We start from the raw sequence: 6372 nt of genomic DNA, 5'->3' as shown, positions 1-6372 counted from the left end.
TAAAGTTTGCAATTCTAGAACTTGTGGCGGGAGGTGTGTCTAAAAGTGTATGTTGGTGCTGGCCATCAATGAGAGAGACCTGTGCATTTTTCAAATGGGTGGTGAAAAAATATGAGTATGTTGCTGGAGATGTGGGCCACCGTGCCACCAATGTACTTACCGGGGGAGGGTAAACACACATTATTCCGCAACTTTCTTTCCGCATACCATCACTCCGTATACTTTCATTACGAAAGTACCATGACTCCGCAATGCCATTATAATGCATGGCATTACATTTTATATGCTTTTACCACGCATACAGTTACAACGAAATTCGTTGTAAATGCATGAATGGTAAAAGCATGTTTTTTTTTAAATGTTTGGATAAGGTAACTATGGGTATAGGGGTATTTGTTTTGGGGTACTGAGGTATATGCTTTGGGGTGTTTGGGTATTTTAAGGGTTCAGATATAGTTTTGGGTTATGGGGTACAGGGGTAGTTTTAGGGTTTAGGGATAGGTATGGGTTTTGGGGTACAGGGGTATTTTTAGGGTTCAGGGCTAGGTTTGAGTTTTGGGGTACAGGGGTATTTTAAGGGTTCAGCGCTAGGTTTGGTGTGTTTAGGGTTCAAGGCTAGGTTTGGGTTTTGGGGTACAGGGGTATTTTAGGGTTCAGGGGTAGGTTTGGGTTTTGGGATACAGGGTTATTTTTTTGGGGTTTAGGGCTAGGTTTGGGTTTTGGGGTACAGGGGTATTTTTAGGGTTATGGGGTAGGTTTGGTTTTGGGGTACAGGGTTATTTTTAGGGTTCAGGGCTAGGTTTGGGTTTTGGGGTACAGGCGTATTTTTAGGGTTCAGGGTTAGGTTTGGGTTTTGGGATACAGGGGTATTTTTAAGGGTTCAGGGCTAGGTTTGGGTTTTGGGGTACAGGGGTATTTTAGTGTTCAGGGGTAGGTTTGGGTTTTGAGGTACAGGGGTATTTTTAGGGTTCAGGGGTAGCTTTGGGTTTTGAGGTACAGGGGTATTTTCAGGGTTTAGGGATAGGTTTGGGTTTTGGGGTACACAGTATATTTATAGGGTTAAGATGGGTTAGTGTTTAAGGGTGTTGGGGTATTTTAAGGAGTAAGGGTGGGTTATGATTATGGGGTGCAGGGGTATTTAAAGGGAGCAGGGTGGGATTAGCACACAATATGAGACATGGCATGAAGGGCGGAACGTACCACACGCCCCCAGCTTTTGTCACGCCCCCAGCACACGCCCACAGCACAACGCAGAAACGCCCACAAGGGACTACTTTGCTGGTGCGGGCCGGCGTCACTGGGATCGGGTTTAAAAATGGCTTCTATGTTGACACGCTCTATCCGGAGCCTCCCCATCACAACCACATCATGGGCAGCACGCTTCAGCGCAAGATCTGTGAGCTGCTCTTCCCCGCTCAACTCTCCTGCTGTGCAGACCAAGAGCAAGAAAACTCTATCCAAGCCTGGAGTGAAGAATGTGGTGGTTGTTGAAGGTGTACGAACACCATTCTTGCTATCTGGTACAACCTATGCAGACTTGATGCCTCATGACTTGGCAAGAACAGCTCTGCAAGGTTTGCTAGACCGCACAGCCATTCCAAAGGAAGTAGTAGATCACATTGTGTATGGCACTGTCATAATGGAAGTGAAAACCAGCAATGTTGCACGCGAGGCTGCCCTTGGAGCGGGCTTCTCTGACAAGACTCCAGCCCACACAGTGACTATGGCCTGCATTTCTTCTAACCAGGCAATGACTACTGGAGTTGGTCTGATTGCCTCTGGCCAGTGTGATGTGGTGGTAGCAGGTGGGGTGGAGTTCATGTCAGACGTGCCCATTCGCCACAGCCGGAAGATGAGAACGTTCTTGCTGAGCCTCAACAAAGCCAAGACCATGGGTCAGAGGTTGTCCCTTCTCGCCAAAATCCGTCCAGATTACTTTGCACCAGAGCTGCCTGCTGTGGCTGAATTCTCTACCAGCGAGACTATGGGGCACTCTGCAGATCGCCTCGCTGCTGCTTTTGGCGTGTCTCGAGTGGAACAGGATGAGTATGCCCTGCGTTCTCACAGTTGTGCCAAGAAAGCTCAGGATGAGGGACTGATCTCAGATGTGATACCATACAAAGTGCCTGGGAAAGATACTGTGGTAAAAGATAACGGAATCCGTCCTTCTTCCATGGAGGCTATGGGAAAACTAAAGCCTGCTTTCATAAAACCCCATGGGACTGTCACTGCTGCAAACTCCTCCTTCCTGACCGATGGAGCATCAGCTGTTCTCCTTATGTCAGAGGAGAAGGCCTTTGCAATGGGATACAAACCAAAGGCCTACTTAAGGGATTTTGTATATGTCTCAAGATCCGAAGGACCAACTCTTGCTAGGGCCAACCTACGCCACTCCTAAAGTTCTGGAGTAAGCAGGCTTGACCTTGGCTGACATTGATTCCTATGAAGTCCATGAAGCGTTTGCAGGGCAGATTTTGGCAAACCTGAAAGCCATGGATTCTGATTGGTTTGCACAGACATACATGGGCAGGAAAAGCAAGGCTGGAGCTCTACCCATGGAAAAGTTCAATACATGGGGTGGTTCTTTGTCCCTGGGACACCCCTTTGGGGCCACTGGATGTCGGCTGGTGATGGCAACTGCCCACAGACTAAAACAAGAGGGCGGCCAGTATGGGCTAGTGGCTGCATGTGCAGCAGGTGGCCAGGGACATGCAATGATTGTCGAACTTTACCCCCAGTGATAGGATGGAATATTTCAACAGCAGCCGGTTCAATGCACTAATAAAACTGAAAATGCACACTTCCTGTACTAAAAGAGCATTTTCTTGACCTGTAAATAATTCTAGTTGCCTTGTCTGCAGTTTGGAAAGAAAAAGTATTGGAGCACTCCAATAATATGGTTGTAGCACTGCAAAATATTGTTTACCAAAGCCTTACCAAGAAGCATATGGGGTTCATTTTAGAAACCGCATTAGAATAGCAGCTTGGAGCAATATGATTGTAAAAGATGACTTCAAATTGTCTAACTTCTTCAGGCTTATAATTCAGATTGTTGCCTCTTAATGCTCGCCATGTCCCACATATTGCAGAATATTCAGTCTCATGAATTTGTTTTTTAGATCCAGCGTACTGGAGATGGAAATTGTTGTTTCCGAGTCTCATTAAAGAAAGTTACTTTGCTGGTGCGGTTCTTTTACCTTTTAAATGTAAATGGTGGGCGTCTGCGATAGCCTATGTCCTTCTGCTATAACTGCCCTTTCCAACGCTGTATTTGGTGTTGCGATTGGTGCTGTGGTTCCTGAGATTACCCGCCTCAAATGTTTGGGCTCTCTCTTTATTATATTAGTATGGATGTCAAAAGTGAAATACTGCTCAGTAAATTGAAGAACAGATTTATCTGAGTCATATCCAAATTTCGGGGCATTTTTCATACATAACAAACAAGAATATGAGGGGCTCTTCTTTCGTGATACTCTTTTCTACAAAAGAAATCAGCAACCCCTTCTAAGGGATTTTTCTTTTCTGTTTTTTATAAACTTAACCATCCTTTGGAATATGTGATGGAAAAAATCGTTGAACATTTGCTGGATCTAAACAACATAATTCCCCTGGCTTTTTAAATGCAACGTCTGTCAAATTATTGTTAGCTTCAAGTAGGAAACTGTATAGATCATCCCAAAAGTGTTCTGCACAACTCACAGTAAGAAACCAAGTTGGTGGTACCAATTTCCTTAACACATATCTTAGTTCTCCGGGTTTTTGCAACCAATATTCATTTGTACCTCGCAAAATGCCATAATGTTGATTATGTTATATTCTAGATTTTTGTCATTGCTTTCTACCTTATTTAGGAATTCTTTAGCTGTTAAGGTATGAAATCCTGCTCCAGTTCGCATCAGATGCACAACAGCACAGGAGGTAACGGATAATTTGTAGTAAAAATATAAGGTATAATTTGCCTAAAACGTGTCCTCTGGTTAAAATCTTGTGGACAGATATTCTGGTGCTTAAACTGACTAGGACGATCATCATGTCACCCTCCCTTTCCAGTTCGAAATAAAATTAGATAACATTGAACCTCTGAAGGTTTTTCCCAAATACTAACTGGATCACCTGTAGCCTCTCTCATTTGTTAGAGTTCTAAGGCATCACCCATTACTTTGTTAGAATGCAGTGGTTGTATACTATTGTGCTCTTATATTTCTTCAAAGTGTATTTTACCAATTTACTCAAACTAGTCAATGTTAGTTTCATCTTTAAACAGTAGGTCAGTGGTATCAATAAAGTTATTAGTTTAACATTTTTGTAGTCCATGTTGTTTTCGAACAAGTAGGAAATAGGCCCATGTATTTTGGAAATGCCTTTTTATGTTTGCCAATTTGTTAATCTTGTGTTGTCACTCCATTAACTAATACAACTGAAGGTCTATTAATTAATTTCCGCTGTACTCTCACACTGCCAATGTTCTTTTTAATCTAATGGTAGAATCTCAACCTTTCCTTTTAGTGCCCACATTTATTCTTATGCTTGAAACTTCCCAGAATTAGGTTGCATTCTAATAATAGTTTGAAATGAATGTATAATTTTCATAAATATACTTTCATATATGTCTAAATGTTGTGATTCTGATGGTATAGGGTAAATCGTGCACAATATTACAAATTGTGCATCAAGGCATAAAGTCATGGTTTCGTTTTACTAGGCAATAATAACATACAATTTGATCAGCACAAACATCATATCTGTTTTCCACCATAAGATAAATAGCAAGTTTCCTCCAAGCTACTCTGTCTTCTTTTTTCTTTTATTGTAGTAAATCAATATATTTAGTTTGTTTGGCATAATGTGTGTGTCTACAGCAAATACACATTTTATTTGGAATTTAATAAATGATTTCAGGAAATTGCAAAATATCCAAATCATACTGTTTAAGATCCATAATTGGAATTTCCATTGTACTTTGTGAGTATACACACTCGCAACTAAAGCATTGTGATTGTATATACATTCTCTGGATTACAGTGTGGTAGAGTATTATGTATTTGTGCCAAGGAAATGCCTGGAACAAATTATAACTTATTTACAAGTTTTCAGTCAGTCAGTCTTTAAATCTTTATTGTGCTTCTTCATCATAAAAGACAATGTGTAACAAGTTAATACAAGTTTTCATATACATGAATAACAAGTTCAAATCATTTTAATGTTGTAAAAGTTGAAAAACACACATCATTTTGAAGGCAGCCTAAACAATTGCCTTGTAGCTGTGTAATATTTCCAAATTGGCACTTTTCCAAAGTTTGCAAAATCTTAATTTTGTCTTGCAAATATCTTTTTTAAAAACAGTGATGAACTTAGTACTGGACGTCTGTCTATCTTTTGTCCCCTAACTTATCTGATTTGCACGTTAAAATTAAACGTGTTAATGTTTTCTTGCAAGTCATAGTTAAAATAATAATTTTCTTTTGAAAGCATTCGCTTTTTCCACAATGACTGGAACATATTGTTTATGTTTCAGTCTGCCAGTTTGCCAGTATGGTTTTGGAAGTGGGATAATTTTGTAGTCAATTCCCAAGTACTATTTTTAAAATGTTTACATATAATATTGCTAATGCTCTTCCTTCTTGTACGACTTATCAATAATTTTCCAGTTCTTTTGTGTTGATGCCTTTTCTCGAATATACCATTTGTAGGAAGCTTTTTTGCATCCATAACCATATCATCAGCAGAAACTGCCTTCTCAGTTTACAAACATGTAGTAATAACCTTACTATTTTCCTTTATGGAATGTCCACTTTGCCCTTTTGTAGGTATTGGTACGTTTTCTCTATATTGTTTAGAATACATTCCCTTTTTTGGGGTATTATTTAGAAGGCATTGTGCTAACTGTAGCTATACCTGTATACAGTGGCGGTTTCTGGCTAAGGGCGTCGGGGCTCCGCCCCCTTTACTTTCACGTCCTCCGGTCAGCCATTCTCTTAACTATCCTAGTTTTAAAAAAACACATTGCGCCCACACTACTTGCAGCTTTCCAGTCAGTGAAAGCTTTCTGAATGTGCTGGCGCTGCCTGTGGGCAGGGCAACAGCCTAATGTATTTGCCGGTCGGAGGACCCCACAGCCCTGAGGGTTGTGAGGTCATCAGCTCGGCAAATACATTGCCTAAAAGACCAGTCTCCACCCCCTGAAGACGTGCGTGCAAAATTTGCCCCGGGCGTTTTATTCTTAAGCCCTGTAACACTTGGGCTGCACGTCAGTCAGGGAGTGGAGGGAGGGGTCACCTCACCCTTTCCAATCTCGTCACAGTGACGAGTTGGGAAAGGGTGTGACAGACTGCTGGCAGGCGGAAAGCAGAGACATCGAGTCTGCGCAGTCTG

At 41.6% G+C, this 6372-nt stretch overlaps 1 pseudogene; it reads left to right on the top strand.

The window, feature by feature from the left end:
* The first annotated feature begins 1289 nt into the window (after nt 1-1289).
* On the top strand, nt 1290-3179 carry LOC147726973 (trifunctional enzyme subunit beta, mitochondrial pseudogene; annotated as a pseudogene).
* The last annotated feature ends 3193 nt before the right edge of the window (nt 3180-6372 follow it).

This window comes from Lissotriton vulgaris, chromosome 3_1 (assembly GCF_964263255.1).
Source record: "Lissotriton vulgaris chromosome 3_1, aLisVul1.2, whole genome shotgun sequence".
In the NCBI taxonomy this organism is placed as follows: domain Eukaryota; kingdom Metazoa; phylum Chordata; class Amphibia; order Caudata; family Salamandridae; genus Lissotriton; species Lissotriton vulgaris.
This window is presented reverse-complemented; position numbering and strand designations above follow the sequence as displayed.